At 38.6% G+C, this 18,015-nt stretch overlaps 1 long non-coding RNA gene across 1 annotated transcript in view; it reads left to right on the top strand.

Moving 5' to 3' along the window:
- Positions 1-16,894, top strand: part of LOC138924848 (uncharacterized) — a 79,602-nt gene extending 62,708 nt beyond the window's left edge. The window contains exons 2-3 of the long non-coding RNA XR_011440166.1: positions 13,421-13,677; positions 15,669-16,894. This is a non-coding gene — a long non-coding RNA (uncharacterized lncRNA). The remainder of the gene's footprint in view (positions 1-13,420; positions 13,678-15,668) is intronic.
- The last annotated feature ends 1,121 nt before the right edge of the window (positions 16,895-18,015 follow it).

The following is an 18,015-nucleotide window of genomic DNA, read 5'->3' as shown; positions in this document are numbered from 1 at the left end:
GTCTGGATTTGGTCCACCAACCCATTATGAATCCTTCCCACACCCTCTCCCTTCAGCTCTACCTCCCTCATCACACCACCTCCACTATTACAAAGAGGATCTCAAGAATTTGTCAAGCATCCTGCTAGAATCCAGTGACACTGCCCACACTATTATACCAGCTTTACGGGCAAAAGGAAATTATGTTTTTCTGATGTTGTGGTCAATTATAGTAGTTAAAGGACTTTATCTAAAGCCTTGCTACTCAAAGTGTGGTCCTAAGACCAATGCTGTTAGCACCACTTGGGAAGGTGTTAGAAATACAGGATCTGATCTGAGGTCTCCAACCCAGAGGTACTGAATCCAGAATCTTCATTTCAACAAGATCCTGGGGTTGTCATGTTCATGTAAAAACCTGAAAAGCATTTCCCTAAAGTTGTTTTACATATAAAATAACTTCAGAACCAAGATACCATGCCTATTTTCTTTACTGTTACTTTTCTTGTACGACAACAAGAAACTACCATCAGGGACCGGCCTGGTGGTGCAGTAGTTAAGTTCGCATGTTCCACTTCAGCGGCCCGGGCTTTGCTGGTTGGGATCCTGGGTGCGGACCTTATTCTGCTTGCCAAGCCATCCTGAGGCAGGCGTCGTACATAAAGTAGAGGAAGATGGACATGAATGTTAGCTCAGGGCCACTCTTCCTCAGCAAAAAGAGGAGGATTGGCAGCAGATGTTAGCCCAGGGCTAATCTTCCTCAAAACAGAAAACACAGAAAGAAACTACCATCAAATTATTTCAAATGAAAAGTACTTATGAAAGTAATAATTGTAAAAAGCAGGATATAAAATTACATAGGTAGATAGAAATATATAATATAGAGGGCTAACCTCGTGGCTGAGTGGTTAAGTTCTCGTGCGTGGCTTCAGTGGCCCAGGGTTTTGCTGATTCGGATCCTGGGCGTGGACCTAGTACTGCTTATCAAGCTATGTTGAGGTGGTGGCCCACATAGCAGAGCTAGAAGGACCTACAACGAGAGTATACAGCTACGTACTGGGGGCCTTTGAGGAGAAGAAGGAGAAAAAAGATTGGCAACAGATGTTAGCTCAGGGCCAATCTTTTTTTTAAAAAAAGTAACAACAACAAAAAGAAATATACAATATAATAACTACTTTGTAACAACAAAAAATTCTAAAAAGATGGATACCAAATGTAACAAAATAAGTCTGGTTGTCTTTGGATACTAAAATGTGGTTTGCATGGTATCAGCCATGAACTGGTTAAACAGAAAGTCACGGAGGTTCCGCACAAGGAGGAAAGTAAGGGGTTAGTGGTATTAACATGAGAAGTCTGGAGGGCTCCCAATATTTGCCCAATGGTGGGAATCCTTTTACAGTTTAAGCTTCTGCTAGGAAGTGGCTCTTCCTATGAAACAACAGCTCATAGCATCCTATTCATCACTGCCTTGGAGAAGAAAGAATGACACATCCAGGGCAGAACTCGTGCTACTTAAAGCTATGAAGTTGGGCATTTTAGGAGAAGGTGTAGCTATTGCCCCAGGAACGATCAGCTAACCACCTGAGGGCAGAAATTTTGCAGAGTTTGTTGCGGGGACTCAAGACTTCTTATCCATGGTCTGATCAACTGCTGGCAAAGTGGACTGTATTCATGTCAGGTTATAAACAGAGGCTGACAATAAGTACACTGTCACAGTGAAGTGACCCGCCCCAGTTGAGACCAGGAGGAGATACAAGAAGATGAATAGAACCTGAACAAGAAGAATTTAGGCCAGATGAGGTTGTGCTCCTCTCATAATCAGCCACACAACCAGAATCTTACAATGTATCTTTTATCTTTTGTAAGTTCAAGTTAATGTACTGCTCTTATCCAAAGCCTGGATTACATCATGCTCAAGAAATTTTGCTTGTTTTGCTTTGTTTCCTAACGGTTCATGTTAAACAATACATAGACGAATTTGGGTAGACATCTGGCCTCGATTGTTTGTACCTGGCTGTGGCTGTTAAGACCCTGAATAAGCAAAACCAAGTAAGTGCCACCTCTGACAGAATTTTCTTTAACTATTTAACAAAGATTGTTAGATTTTGTCTCAAAAGAATATGAGTGAATTCCTGATTTTCTATTTTCACTTTTCTGAATATTCTATATCTTCTAAATGAGTTCTTATTGCTTTTACTTTATTATTCATTTATTTATCATAATCGTGGTAAGACGCTTAACATGAGATCTCCCCATCTAACACATCTTTAAGTGTACAATACCACATTGTTAGCTAGAAGCACCGTGTTGCACAGCAGATCTCTAGAACTTATTCACTTTGTGTAACTGAAACTTTGCATCCATTGAACAGCAACGCTCCGTTGCCTTCTCCCAAGTCCCCGGTAACTGCATTCTACTCTCTGCTTCCGTGAGTTTTACTATTTTAGATTCCTCATATAAGTGGCATCATGTATTGTTTGTCCTTCTGTGGCTGCTTATTTCACTTAGCATAGTGCCCTCCAGGTTCATCCATGTTCTCACTCATGGAAGTCTGTCCTTCTTTTTTATGATTGAATAAAATTCCGTTGTATTATATAGCACATTTTCTTTATCCATTCATCGGTGAGTGGACACTTAGGTCGTGTCCACATCTTGGCTGTCGTGAATAACGCTGCCGTGAACATGTGGGTGCAGATATGTCTTCGGGATCCTGAGTTCAACTCTTTTGGATGTATACCCAGAAGTGGGATGGCTGGAACATATGGTAATTTTGTTTTTAATTTTTTTTAACTTTTTATTAAGATTATGGTAGTTTACAACGTTGTGAATTTCAGTTGTACATTATTGTTAGTCATGTTGCAGGTGCACCACTTCACACTTTGTGCCCTCCCCCCACCCCCCACCCCTTTCCCCTGGTATGTTTTTAATTTTTTAAGGAACCTCCACACTGTTTTCCATAGTGGCTGCATCAATTTACATTCCCACCAACAGTGTACAAGAGTTCTAATGTCTCTACATTCTCACCAAGACTTGATCTTTTGTTTGTTTGAACAATCAATGGAACTTGATTTAAAAGTTTTGCCATAAAGGAACCTATAGATTAAAAGAAACTTAAGAGATATATTAACCAATTATAAGTAAGGACCTTATTTGGATCCTGATTCAAATAAACTATGAAAAATTAATAAAATACATGAAATATTTGAAAATTTTAACATTGATTTTTTTCATGATATTATGACATGTTAGTTTTTGCTGTAATATGGCTTTATGCTTATTTGTTAGTGAATATCATTAAAATGCATATACTGAAATATTGATGAATATCTAGGATCTGCTAGGAAATAATATGGGAAAGAAAGTGGGTAGAGACATAGATGATACAAGATTGCCCTCGAGTTGGTAAGTAATGAAGCTGGGTGATAGGTATTTGGGGATTCATTACACTCTTCTGTCTTATATATGTTTAAAATTTTCCATTAAAAACATTAAATAAAATCCTGCCATAAATTTTCATATCAATTGAATCCTTTTCAATTTTATCCTTTTTATTTGTTTTTTTTTCAATTATAACCATTATTTTTTCAAAAGTACAACTTGTTTTATCGGACTCACTCCCTTAGTAATTTGAATCCTGGCTTAACATCCCAGTGAATTTAGTCCTCTTGGCTTACAACACAAATATTTCGCCTTGGAAAATCCTTAATCAATCTTTTCCTTGATGCATTACAAAATACAAAAGATCTGTCCTGATTTTTCTGGTGGCTTTCCAGAGAACTAGCACAAGGCTCTTGCTGTGGAGCTCGTTATTCAGATGTTTACATCAACAGTTGCATCCTAAAATATTAACTTCTTTTGGGAGGTGTGCAGAGCTGAAATAAGTGTGCACCCTTATAAAACAAGGAGAAACAGTACTTTATCCCGAAAATTCTCTCTCACGACGTCCTTCTAACAACCTCTATTTTGCTTGCTGCCTTTGACCATTTTGAGCACTTTCCTTGGGAAAACTGCATAAACACTTTTGAGGTAAATTAAGACAACATTGTTTGTAGCCCACTGAGAGGCTGGCGTCACAAGAGGCAAAGACCTGGTGGCAGCCACCGCTTCAAGTTCAAGATCAGTGCCTACTTCTCCACCTGCAGGATCTACTTTTTCAGCCAAAGTCAGATATCTTTGTATCCCTTAAAGAATCTATAGGTGATTGACACCCTTCAGAATATCTGTTCAAATGACGTCTCAATCACTTCAAATATATGTTGGAAGAAGGTGAGAGGTAATTAGAAAGACTGTGGGAGATAGGAATGGAGAGTATTACTATAACATAATGTTTATCGTTTTATTTTAAGCTAATATGTTAGGTATTGAGGTCATCTTTCAAGATTGCACGAAATTTATTCTTGCATCTTGTTTCTTATTGCTAAGTGTTTCTGAATTTGTAAATGCCCTGTAGCTCCAAAGATGTCAGTCATCCCTGACCAAGAATTATTTGGAGATAGAAATTAATTCAGGTGGCAAAAACCTTTCCAATTATTTCTCAGTATAACAGTGAATATTCATTTTGTTACCAAATACCAAACTGTGCACTTTCTTTTTCTTAAAAAGAAAACAAAACTTAAACCAAAACCAAACAATAAGGGGCCTGCCCTGTGGCCAAGTGGTTAAATTTGTGTGCTCTGCTTCGGCGGCCTAGGGTTTAACCTGGTTAAACCCTGGTTTGGAGCCTGGGTGTGGACCTAGCACTGTTCATCAAGTCCTGCTGAGGCGGCATCCCACAGCACAACCAGAAGGGCCTGCAACTAGGATACACAGCTATGTAGTGGGGGGCTTTGGGGAGAAGAAGAAGAAAAACATTCTAAAAAAAAAGAAGATTGGCAACAGATCTTAGCTCAGGTGCCAATCTTTAAAAAAAAAACAAACCAATAAACCAAACAATAAAATGAAACTAATTATGAGTTTCAGGTATGTGAGTAGCAATTTTTAAAAATAAAAATATAATTAAGAATTCTTAGCCAAACAATAGAGACTAAAATAGACTGGAGAGAGACAGGTACTGAAATACATTTCTTTCACCTCCAGAAACGACAGGTTCAAAATTGCAGCATGATCATTAACTTTACCTATTTCTGGTCTTAGCTAGTCCTTTGAAATACCCATTTTGTTTGATGTGGGCTCCAAACATGTTTGGGCAACAAGCATGATACATGTTTACCCTAACATCACACCAACCTCACCGCCGCAAGCTGGAATAACCTTCAATGACCTAGTTCATTCACAAGGATGCTTCCTCTGGAGAGGGCTTGAATTATTCCATTGCCATCTGCACTCTCCATGTATCTGAGGACTCATTTAACACCACGTGAGCTTTATGTTGTGTTAAACATGATTTCTAAATAGGACACACAGATTTTTCTCCCAATCTTAATCTGTATCATGTTTCAGTTTGTGTGGACATCCTTGAAATTATTGATCTGGTGTTCCGGGTACCCTACGCCCTTGCTGAAGTTTGTGCTTATAAACTGTTTATTCTGTCCTGCGTGACTCTGATTTTGAAATTCCCCTTGGAAAGCTTTATTTATTTGGATTCCATGGTGCAGATCTGGTGGTCTTGAGGACTGGGTCTGCTCCTTCTCCTGTGAGGGTTGTGGAAAAGAAGACATCAGAATGCATTCTCTTCTTACAAGGCTCTCCATATTCATGTTGACTTTGGAGTGGCCAGGAAAACAAAACAAAAAACAGGAAAAAACTTGTCTCCTGGTTGGTTTTTGCTCATCTGTGACGCTCCTCTTTACACCCCATGTTGATGCATCAGAAATTGTCTGTAGTCAATAATCAGTTAGCTTGAAGAAGTCGATTGAGGAGACTCCCACCATCAAAACTTCTAGTCGAGGGGCCGGCCCCATGGCCAAGTGGTTAAGTTCACATGTTTGGCTTCAGCGGCCCAGGGTTTCGCCAGTTCGGATCCTGGGCGCGGACATGGCGCCACTCATCAGACCACGCTGAGGCGGCATCCCGCATGGCACAACCAGAAGGACCACAACTACAACATACAACTGTGTACTGGGGGGCTTCGGGGAGAAGAAGAAGAAAAAAGATTGGCAACAAATGTTAACTCAGATGCCAATCTTTAGGAAAAAACAAAAACTTCTAGTCAAGCTGGCAGTGTAAGGTGGGGTGTGATGCAGTGACAGTGGCCAAGGCTCATCCAGGCTTCTGGACACAAATGATGTCATAGGCATGAAGTACCCTGTGTCTACCCACCTGACTGTAAGAAAGGGTGGGGAGCCCTCCAGGGGCTCGTGGAAAGAGCTCACTGTGGGCCTCGCTGACTTCCACAATCACAGCAAGTAATGCTTTGCTGATGGGTATTCAAGACGTCATTCTCAAGCACTTGGTGCCCCTGTGACATGGTGTTTTGTAGGCTGCAACATTCATGTGTTTAAGCTCATCATAACATATTGCAGACAAGGTAGAAGTTATTTCTTTTTATTGTACAACTGAAATATTCGTATGGTTAAAAATTTTTAAACACCTCACAACAATATATAATGAAAAATGAGTTCTCCTTTTACTTCTGTAATTTTCCACATAATAAGCATAGATAGATAAAGGAATAGATATAGATATATCTGTAAATATATATAATAAAGCTTACTCATGCAAATGACTACTCTAAAATCATTAAAAAGAATTAAGTAGATCTCTAGATGCTGACATGTAAATTGTCTCTGAGAAATATTGGTACAATGTATAAATGCTTTGTCACCTAATTATTTTTTACAAATTCCTATGTATGAGTATACTCTAATTTATTCAACCAATTTTATTTTGATGAGCATTTAGGTATTCCCAATATTTTACAGTAAACGTCCTTGTACAATATCTTTGAAGGCCATGGAGTGGTGGTTTCCGGAAGCTGAATTCCTGGATGTAAGAGCAGAGCATTTTTTTTTTTAAAGATTTTATTTTTCCTTTTTCTCCCCAAAGCCCCCCAGTACATAGGTGTATATTCTTCGTTGTGGGTCCTTCTAGTTGTGGCATGTGGGACGCTGCCTCAGCATGGTTTGATGAGCAGTGCCATGTCCGCGCCCAGGATTCGAACCAACGAAACACTGGGCCGCCTGCAGCGGAGCGCACGAACTTAACCACTCGGCCACGGGGCCAGCCCCAAGAGCAGAGCATTTTTGACAGATGAGCCAATTTGCTCTCCAAAGAGATCCTACGAGCAGAGTATGAATAGGTCTCATGCTCTACATTCTTGCTGGCAATTGGTACTATCAAATGTTTTCATATTTGCTAATTAATAGGATAGCATCGCATTATTTACTGATATTTCTTAATTATGAATGACTTTGAAAAACGTTTCATATATGTAGACACCATTTGTATTTGCTTCCTGTGAACTCACTTATCTTTTGCCCATTTATCTTCTTGTTTATGTTGATTGACTTATAAAGCTCTATTTTTCATATGTTAAGGAAAGTTGCTGCAGTGAAGAAAATTAATACTAAATGTTTTTCCCCTTTGTGGTCAAACTTAGTTTACGGCTTTTTTTCCTTAATGGTCAAGCAGAAAATTTTAATTATTGTGTGGTCAAATTTGTCCATCATACCCTCTGCGGCCTCTAAGTTTTTGTGTTTTGCTCAGAAAGCCTTTCTCCAATCTGGCATTATGAAAATATTTGCCTGTTTTAATAATTTTATAACTTCATATTTCTACTTTAATATTTGAGTCATCTGGAAAATATTATGGTAAGAAGTGAGGATCAGTTTTATTTTTTCCAAATGGCTAGTCGTTGCTCTCACAACATTTACTGAATACTTTTTCTGTTGTACTACCGACATGAGACTCCAGGCTTGTCATATACCGAACTCAAAAATGAATTTGTCTTAATTTCTGAACTTTCTATTCTGTTCCTTTGATCAAATTAATTTTCATGAATTTGAGCAAAACATTTTCGAATACTTGAATGTCCTTTACATCTCTGGCTGCTTCACTCATCTATTATTGTGATACAATAAGTCAATGGCTTAAAACAGGAGTTTACTGATTGTCATGATTCTGTGGGTTGGCCATCTGGGAGGGCCTTCTGCTGGTCTTTGCTGGGATCACTCCTGTGGCTGCGGTCATCTGACAGCTGGACTGGGAGTTGAGAGTCCAGATGGATCACTCACATATCTGGCAATTGGTGCTGGCTGTTCACTGAGACACATGGTTCTCCTCTTATGGCTTTTCATTCCTTAGCAGGTTATCCTGGTCTTCCTCACATCCCGGTGGTCTAAAAGACTCAAGAAGGCAAACCCCAAAGCGTAAGCACTGATCAAGTCTCTGACCCCTCCCCTCGCCACATTTACTAATGTTCCCGTGGACAAAGCAAGTCATACGGCCCAGCTAGAGGCCAAGTTTGAAAGATATAGACTGCTCCATTGATGGTAGAAGTGGCTAAGAATTCATGGCCTTTTTAATCCACCACACTGTCTATTAACTCAATTTCGTTTCTATATTTTTATGTTTGTGCTTTCTTTCCGATATTCTTAGTTGGGATTAGTTGTGGTTTATATATTTCACTGTTTCAGAGATTTTCTCTCCAGAGAACTGTCTTGGATAAATTTATTAGGCCTAAAATTTTTCTTTGTGTGTGTATAAAATATAGATGTATTTTATTTATTATATATAATATATATTTGTAATCTGTATCACTGTCACCACAGGGGCTTATTGAAAATAATGATGATCTACTGAATCTAAATTAGTGAGAGCAGATCCTAGGAATCTGCATTTTAAACTCAAGTCTTGGTAAGTCCTTTTGCATAAACTCTGAGCTCCCTGGAGGTATCTTGCTCATCACAGCCTCTCTAGTCTTTCATATAGCGCCGAACAATAGAGTTGGGGCTCCAGATATCAGTATGGGATAAAGAAGTAAATGAATAAACAAGTTATGTATTACATGTACTTTACAATAGATGTGTTAGCCAAACAAGGTGACATTAGTAGTTAAGTTTGTTTTCTTTTGCACCATTGCCTAGTCTAGTGAAACAGTGCAACGTTCTATGAGGTCTTCTCATGAGTTTTGTCTCTGAGTCTTCCATCATCAGGATCCTAAGAAATACTTTCAATGAAACATAGGAAAATGTCTCAGGCAATGAAAACTCTGCACTGAAATCAATTGACTTGGAATGTTATTTACTACTTGGCTCCAGAAGTAGCATCACCTGCAATCCATTGTTGATAAACTCTGACAGATTTGGGTTTGGCAAATACCTTTCCCCTCAGTGGGAACAGAAGAATGTTAATTATAATAACCATAATGTTGTGACATACACTAGCAGTGGAGTCTCTCAGATGTGTGTGAGTCTCATTTCTGTCTCTTGCTACCTGAGACTCAGTACCTTTTCAGGAGCTGATATGATGATGATACAGTGAGATTAAACATGTAAATAATTAAGCAGGTGACATGTACTCATATTTTTTAAATTATAAATAATTTGAGAATAAAGTATGAATAAAGAAATAATTATGTCTGGGAGGCACTGTAGTTTCATAATTGTAGCTATAGGCAAAGATGATTGCAGTATAAGATATTAGATTAATTCGGTAGAAAAATATTTTAAAATTTGTAAGTATGACCTACATAACGAACACTTCGAAAAGTGAGTAAAAGACTAATAGAGTATAAATCCAAATTTACCAATCAAAATGTTTTAAATTAAAAAGATTCTTGGAATTAGCATGAGGTTCATTCCAAGAGACTGAGTGTGATCATGGAGGAAAGGAGGATGTTGCTTAACTTGGCAGAAGATCTTGTTCTCTTCAAAAAGAACAATCAGAACATCAATCAAAACAATTGATAGGATGTGCTGAAAGTTCAGGAGCATTGGACTACAGAAGTCTTATTAACTTGAGCAAACACAAGACAATGAAGACCTCGCAAAAGAGCTGAGAGAGACTTCAGAGACAAGCTCCACATCAACATGAAGATAAAATTCTGCTGTCCTTCTTTGTTTCAGTTTGGCTGGAAAGATGGTTCCCAGCTAATGTTACCATCTACAAAAAATATAAGAATCAAGTATAAAATTTGGGGATAACTTTGACGGATTGTGTGATGGAATGAGAACATCCGATACAACTGTGTATCTTTGGCCAAATCTGTCTAAGCTGTCTTCCTTGAAATTTAGCCTTCTGAATATCACATTTTCAAAATTTCATTGGATGTGCTTTGACCAATCTTACCTCACCATCAGATTTTAATGCCAAAGCAATTATGTAGAGCCCCCTATTTTTGTTTTTTTTTTTTTGAGGAAGATTAGCCCTGAGCCAACTACTGCCAATCTTCCTCTTTTTTGCTGAAGAAGCCTGGCCCTGAGCTAACATCCGTGCCCATCTTCCTCTGCTTTATACGTGGGACGCCTGCCACAGCATGGCTTTTGCCAGGCGGTGCCATGTCCACACCTGGGATCTGAACCAGTGAACCCCGGGCCGCTGAGAAGCAGAACGTGGGAACTTAACTGTTGCACCACCGGGCCGGCCCCTAGAGCCCCCTATTTGATTAAATAACCATTTTTCTTTTATTCTCTTAAGGAAAAATAAATATTTTTAGCTTTCAGTTGAATTCATACAGAGCCTAGATCCAGACAAACTTTTCTTCTTTCACCATGTAAATTTCCATTCTTTCAGAGAATACCAGATAGCAATATAGTGGTCACTCTTTCACATGTCTGCTATGTTCTGTAATGTTGTTTTGACTTTTCACCTTCCATTAACAGTCATTTTAGAAAGTACATCAATCCCTTGCGGAATATCCCTCACAGAGGGCTTATTTCCTCTCCCCACCCCCCAGGGTTTACATGCAAAAATGACTTGCAAGCCAAACATTGCAACAAATAAATATATCCTTTCAATAACAAAACATCAGATTTCTTTCTCAAACACACAGATTTTCCCCAGGCCTGAAATTCACCAACTTGATTACAATATCCATGGCGTCCTAATATTTGAGCCAGAGAGCACCTACCAAGATGCAAGGTTTCTTAGCACCACTGAATCCATACCTCCAGGTCCAGTTTATTCTAAATTAAGTTTTGACTTAGAAGAACACTTTTTTTTTTTCCTTTTTTTCCCCAAAGCCCCCCAGTACATAGTTGTATATTCTTCGTTGTGGGTCCTTCTAGTTGTGGCATGTGGGATGCTGCCTCAGCGTGGTTTGATGAGCAGTGCCATGTCCGCGCCCAGGATTCGAACCAACGAAACACTGGGCCGCCTGCAGCGGAGCGCGCGAACTTAACCACTCGACCACGGGGCCAGCCCCCAGAAGAACACTTTTTAATTCTCAGCGTCTGTAATCATGATAATTTATTTAAACACACATTATTTATAATTTTATAGTAATAATGTCACTTATGAGTACAAGCACCATATTAAATTCTTTACATATGTAATCTCACTTTTTATTGTCTTATCTTCTCTTATCTCAGCACTAAGCAGAGTACCATGCTGTTGAACGAAGGGATGCATGAGTGCGTGGATTAAGATGTATAAACTTGATTTCAGATTGTTTATATTTCTGAAGTTACAACCAAGAGCAGGTTCTTTTTCTTTTATTAACAGCAGGCACCATTCCATACCCTTTGCATTCATTATCTTACTTCATCCTCAGAACGACCTTTTTAGGTAGACACCATTCTCACGAGTCCTCTTCTAAGAATGAGGAAATAGAGACAGCATGGCTGTTGGGTTAAGCATTTGCCTGTGGTCATAATATTCAAGTGTGGTGAGACCAGCATTATGAACCCGTGCGGCCTGGCACCACAGAACACTACCCTGCCTCCCAGAGGCAACATGGATGGGCTTTGCACAAAGAACACAGCTCTCTGGTGCCAACACCTATCACCCACAGGCCCAGTGAGAAAGTAAGGTAAGACCCCCCAGCCCAGTCCTCTCCCTTCCAGGAGGGTTGACCATGTTACCAACAGACAGGAGGAGGGAGTGAGTTGAAGCGGCCCCTGAAAACTAGATCCTGGTCGGTCTGATCAGAAAATCAGTAGGCAGGAGTTGTAGAATCTGGTATATGCACGTGTGTTTTCTTTTCGTAGAATTGGAATCAGGCTACCCCAGAGAGAAAACACATCCAATTTTCATGGGCTTAATTGGGTAGAGTCCAGGCTCTTCGTAAGATGAGCTAGGCATTCAGAGACTGGACTGATCAGACACAAATACTTGCCAACCTTTTAAAAACATGCTACTACCTCATTCACACCCTGTCATTTTAAATATAGCATTGGATAATAAATTTAAACCACTGCGTTCGTCAAGTTGAATAAGCCTGATTCATATTTAAGGCCTGTAGCATCCACTAATTTAGGATACAGTCAGGGGAGAAAACTTCAATGTAAAGAGGTGGCTGACTGCAAGGAGGACCCAAGGTCCACAAAGGATTTTTCCCTTGATCCCCTCAGCAACATAATTCCTTTGTGTGTTGAATTACCCGAAACAGAAACCCTTCAGAAAGAGAAAAATACGAAGAAACTTCTTATATATGAGTTCTAAGTTAATTTGTCATTTGTTAATCAAAAGTCATTTATTTACATATTTTGAACTAATAATTCCACTTTTAGGACCTTCCAGGAACATCATTTAAAGAAATCACCAGGGTCATAAAGATTTGTGTTTGGTGTTATTCGCTGCAAGCACCATTTGTAACAGAAAATTTAATAATATGGAATATGTTAGTACATACAATCATTCATACAATGAAATATTCTACAGCTATTATAAATCATGTTATCAATGACTAATGACAATAGAAAGAGTTTCTGATATTACACTCAGGTAAAAAAAAGATATACAGCATGTTCTCAATTTTATAAAAGAAAACTATTTTGAATAAAAAAAGACTGAAAAGAAAATATATTAAAATGTAATATTGACTATCTCTAGATGATGGGCTTATGATGGGTGATTTGTATTTTCTTTATACTTTTCAGTCTTTCTCAATTTTTCTCTAATGACTATATATTATTTTTCACACTGAAAATATTCTTTAATATAACGGTTTCATGATGAGTTGCCAGCTGTACACTTCACAGAGGAAGGGGCGCAGTCAGCTATAAGGATATGAACCAGGCTTTGAGCGGTGTCTGGAAAAGGTATGGAGACTGTGTTCATTCTTTTGTGCTACAAATATATATGGGGCACCCACAGATTAAAATGTGGCCAGTAATGTGCGTTAGAAGGAAGTCAGATTAGCGTTTCTGTTGTTCCTACAATGTGAACATTAGCATCACTAAGTTTTCCCTGAGTGAGTCTTGCTTCATAAACCAGGAAAATAGTTTCTTATTTTATTTTTATACTTTATTATGTGGTTGATATATTAAACATTTATCCCTAAAAGTAATGCCAGATTCCTTTAATTATGGTGTTTTTTTGTTGTTGTTTTTTTTTTTTTACTCAGCAAGAACTGACTCATTGGAACTGAATATCCTGGACATCAATTACTAGAGGCAGAAATCAGTTGCGTCTTTAAAGACTTTATTGCAACTTCCATGCAATGAAGAAGGGAAGCTCCTACTGTACCTTCACAACCAAGCTTCCAGCAACATCAGCTGTATGATTCTCGTAACCGCTGGGCCTTACAACGTTGGCAAAGATTTTGGAAAGAAAATATTGTGAAAGCATTATAACCAGAAAAAAAAATGTACATATTGGATTGTAAGTCATGAAAAGTGTAGGAAACATTGCATTTTTGGAACTCCTGCATCTAACCAATGTAAACTTTGACTCTCAATTTTTTAGGCTCTATTCTAATGGCTCATAAATGCCATAGTTTCTCAAAGTGGCATTTCTGTTGGACCATGAATCTGCAAATGGATCATTGGGACAACTTGTTCTCTCGTGAGAAGGAGCTAGTATGTATGGACCAAGAGATAATTATGTAGGGTTATGATTTCCTATCTTTTAGAGATTCTGTTGATAAAAGCATATATCCAAGAAATAGCTCCTAAGATTTCATTCACAGTGATACATTTTCACAGACCCTTCTATAGGCTGTTACACGTGCCAGAGCTGGTTCACTGAAAAGAACTGTTTAAGAAGGTCTCCATGAATGGCACATTCAGTCGTATGTTATTATGCATTTGACAAATCCCCACACAAATGGCATAGGTTTTCAAGATAAACTTTGATTTTGTTATGGACCAGCTGTGGACCAGCCAACAGCCTTACCAGGAGTAAAACTACTTAAGATCACCCCCTTTCTAAATTATTGAAGCAAAACTCACAGAAACTCAAAAATGAACAACATGACATTGAACGTTTCATCTCTTGGTGTATCTAGCAGAGATTATAGCTTCTCTTTCCCCCAGGATGGAATTTATGGCCCTATAAGAACTACTATATACTGAGGGCCAGCCGCTTGCCAGAGTTTCCCTACACTAAACTCAGTACCGTATTTAGATTTTAATGAACTTGTCTCAAATCACACAACTACTAAGAGGAACCAACTCAAAATTCAGGCCTATTGACTTCAAAGTCTGTGTTCTTTCAAAAAACCAGCTTTATGATTTCGTATATACTACATCAGTATTCAGATACTTCCTATAAGATCACGGGGAGTGGAGGGAGGGTCACTTTTGACAGAACTAAAATCAAAGGTGTTGTTTGGTTTATTTTAGGGAGAAGGGATAAGCATTGGCTTAATTCCCTCAATTCTTGATGCTTTTATGGCAGTGGGAAAAAATGGTCTTAACGTAACATTCATGTTTGCATTAGTAATGTGAAATTTTTCTCAAATATTTGTTAAAGTCTGCAAGTAACATGCAGCCAATAAGTAAAACCAGCTGTTGAGAAGTTAATTGGGTTGTTTTCACAATACAGTGAAGTAGGTATTGCCATTAGCCTCATTTGACAGAAAAGGAAACTGAGGCAGAGAGTGGAGAAAGTGACTTAACTATAGCTAGTAACTGGTAGATCTGGGGCTGAACCTGCCCACTTTACTGGCTCCCACAGGTGATAACAATAAGCGACCCAAAGTTTTAATTGGGTGGAAAGTCTAACTTTCATGTGAACTTTAACAATATACTGTGCTAAAGAATTTATGCCACAGTACATGCTAAATATACAAGTGAATAAATTATGCATGCGAGCCTTTAATTCAGGCTACATGTAAATAATGATTGAAATATTGTATACTTACATAAATATCATGTGTTCCTGCTTTGAAAATATTTCAAAATTTATTATCTGAGTAAAAATAAGTATGTTGATTTAGTGATTTTGAATTTCTGGTATTTCTTATTCTCAGTTTTTTAAATTAATTCTGAATTTGTAGGTAGAGCGAAAACAGGTACGGCAGAAACAACATGCAGTGATTTTTGGGAAGCCTGGATTATGAATAATCAGAATCAGGTTAGATTAGATTCTGAGGACGCAGTGTGTGTGCATGTTGTCAATTGGTAGGAAAAGTAGAGAATATTTTCAGAAATGACCTAGAGGAGTATAAGGATAAAATTTCAAAAAAGAAGCAATCTCAAGTTCAAGCTGTGCTCAAGAAGAATAGTATTGACATCGAATACCAAATAGTGACTAATTCTCTATGATTTTGCTTGGTTCTGAAATGCATCACATGAAATTTTTTCACATAATTTGCTTTCCTGATTTGACTTTTTTTAAGATCAGTCTAAAAATCAATTTCTATGTTCTAGGCCAGATAAACTGACGGTGAGGGGAAGCTGTCCAGCCGTATTAAAGACAGCAGGAGGAGGTCAGCTGAGTGCTTACGCTGTCGGTACCATCAGCCTGCGTCTTTGGGACTCAGGATATCTGTGCTTTCTACACTAACCGTGTTCCCTCACAACTGAACTGGATGGAGAACGACTCCTTTAGAAGCCAGCTGACCAAAACTGCTGTAATGGAAGAGATAGAACAAAGTAGTAGTTCCTTTGGTTGTTGAAACCCATTCTCAGTCTTTTTTTCCACACCAACACACCAAGAGATATGACACATCTCACATTATCAGTAGGTCACCGTAACAGAGATCTCATGAGGGCTGAGGGGACCTGGTAGGTGCATAAAATCCCGGGGGGGGAAACATATGTGCTTTTAAAATCCCACAAAAGGGATTCAGATACACTGCCCAGCTCAGCTTTGAAAATATTCAGTGAGAAAGGGATTTCTAGGGAGCAAAATTTCATACGTTCAGTGAACATTCTATAAATATTCATCATAGATAATGATGGCAGATATTACTGCCACTAATAACACTCATTACATCCTCTAGATTATTTTAAAATTTAGTGCTATAATCATTCTGAAGAATTGTGCCCCTATTCTACATTAAAGACTATTTTTGCAAGGTTATGAGGGCCTTACAAAATAAGAACCTGTAAAACTATTAAATTATGATTTCTATTTCATCTTGTTGTATTCTGGCCTATACTAGAGATCTGGAGGCACAAATGGTGTTTTTCAATTATTTCACACGCACTACCAAGGGAAGTTGTCTTAGTCAGTTTAGGCCGCTCTGACAAGGTACCATAGACTCAGTGGCTTAAACAACAAACGTGTATTTCTCATAGATCTGGAGGCTGGGAAGTGCAAGATCATGGCGCTGGCAGATTTGGTGTCTGGTAAGCGCCCCTTCCTGGCCTGCAGATGGCTGCCTTCTTGCTGTTTCCTCACAAGGCAGAGAGAGGGCAGTGGCCTTCCTCTTCTTACAGGGACACTAATTCCATCATGGAGGCTCCCATGAGGTCCATCGTGGAATGTCATCTAAACCTAATTGTCTCTCGAAGGCCCCACCTCCAAATACTATCACCTTGGGGATTAGTGCTTCAACATATGCACTGGCGGAAGACACAAACATTCAGTCCACAGCAACAATAATACACAAAATTCAATAATAATAATAATAAATTATTTGCTTATAAAATGTCATGGATAAAGAAGCTTCTATTTGTAACTCTGTCATAGTTTCTCTTACCATTTGTGATAGGATTTTCCATAAGGCCTCAACCAGGGAATATGAAAGGGAAAAAAATTCCTAAAGAAAGATACTCAGAACTGAGAAACTAGGAGTCTTATTATTGTACATTCTGTAGTTTGAGTCTAACGAGGTCCCAGGTGTCTTTAGCAAAGTTCTACACTATGGAGGTGACTGCCTTTTCAGTGATGTCCTTTTGAGACTCAAGTAAGTAAATGACTTTAAGTCCATCTCAGATGGACTAGACAGGTTATATAATTCTGAAGAACTTTTTCGTATTAATTGGAATTCTCTCTCTCTTGTCCATTCTTCCTCCTTCCTTCCTTTCTTTCTTTTCTGTTCCTCTTTTTCCTTGCTTGTTTTTACTTTTTTGAGGAGATAATACAACGGATGAGTCCAGTGTAGATGAACAGCATTTCAACCACCTCCATGTTGAGTGAGACCATCTCTCTGGGATGAAATTGCCGTGGTATCCAGAGATATGTCAGCTAGTGACACTACATATTTTTTAGAAGGCAACACAAGGAAGTTACTTCAACTTAATTCTTTCATAAAAAGAATATTCCTATCTTCTTATTGCCTCAAATAGACCCTAAGCAGTTTTCATCAGGAAGAAGTAAAAATCAAATGATGGGAGCAATGAGACACGTGATTACGTGGCCTAAGGTTTTATAAACTAGGTAGAGCTTCCTAAACATGTCAATTAGTTCTCTCCCAACGGTAGTATAATGTTTAAGGTCATTTCAAATGCTCTTCAGGCTAAAATGAGGGTTAGAACAACAGAGAAAAATCTCATTGCTTCAATTGACTCGATATTTTAATGTCTCCATATAGAGGTGAAAAGATCATGCATATGTAATTTCGGGATTTCCTCAGGGACATTTTCTTCTTGGACTGATGTAAATCACTTAGACCACGGACAACAAACTTTCCTACATAAAACTTGAAAGACTTGGGGGGCGCACCATGGCCTAGAGGTTAAGTTCGGTGCACTCTGTGTCTGCGTATTCGGTTCCCAGGCACAGACCTACACCACCCATCAGCAGACACGCTGAGGTGGTGACCCACAT

This window comes from Equus caballus, chromosome 6, assembly GCF_041296265.1.
Source record: "Equus caballus isolate H_3958 breed thoroughbred chromosome 6, TB-T2T, whole genome shotgun sequence".
NCBI lineage: Eukaryota > Metazoa > Chordata > Mammalia > Perissodactyla > Equidae > Equus > Equus caballus.
Note: the sequence above shows the minus strand (reverse complement) of the source record. Positions and strands in the feature narration are given on the sequence as shown.